Source organism: Schistocerca piceifrons, chromosome 1 (assembly GCF_021461385.2).
Source record: "Schistocerca piceifrons isolate TAMUIC-IGC-003096 chromosome 1, iqSchPice1.1, whole genome shotgun sequence".
In the NCBI taxonomy this organism is placed as follows: Eukaryota; Metazoa; Arthropoda; class Insecta; order Orthoptera; family Acrididae; genus Schistocerca; species Schistocerca piceifrons.
The window spans coordinates 257,462,485-257,463,066 of NC_060138.1; the positions used below are offsets into that span (position 1 = coordinate 257,462,485).

General features: G+C 52.2%; 1 pseudogene; it reads right to left on the minus strand.

Annotated features, from left to right (window-relative positions):
- Positions 1-251: 251 nt before the first annotated feature.
- Positions 252-369, minus strand: LOC124725790 (annotated as a pseudogene).
- Positions 370-582: the final 213 nt, after the last annotated feature.

The following is a 582-nucleotide window of genomic DNA, read 5'->3' on the forward strand; positions in this document are numbered from 1 at the left end:
TTCTCGTCTCTACTGGTGCCATTTGATCTGTAGATGCCTAATTGAGCGTACGTTCCTTAAGATATGCGCTCCGTCTTCAGGCCAAAAGTGGCCCATCGGGACCATCCGTCCTCCGTGTTATCCTCAGCTGAGGATGCGGATGCGGATAGGAGGGGCGTGCGGTCAGCACATCGCTCTCCCGGTCGTTATGATGGTTTTCTTTGACCGGAGCCGCTCAATTGGCATCACGAGGCTGAGTGCACCCCGAAAAATGGCAACAGCGCATGGCGGCCCGGATGGTCACCCATCCAAGTGCCGACCACGCCCGACAGCGCTTAACTTCGGTGATCTGACGGGAACCGGTGTATCCACTTCGGCAAAGCCGTTGCCTCTTCCTTAAGATACGACCGTGGTTTTCAGAGTGCTCTAGTACAGTAATGAGCCTATACGATACTTCCCACAGAATGATTGAGTGTAATATTGGGGCGCTGCGGTTATATGACGCTGTATGGAAAGGATATAAGCAGCGGAAATGTTGCAACTGCATCAGTCCAATGCCGACGGCTAGAAAAGTGATCTTGATTGTCCTAAAATAGCTGCAAC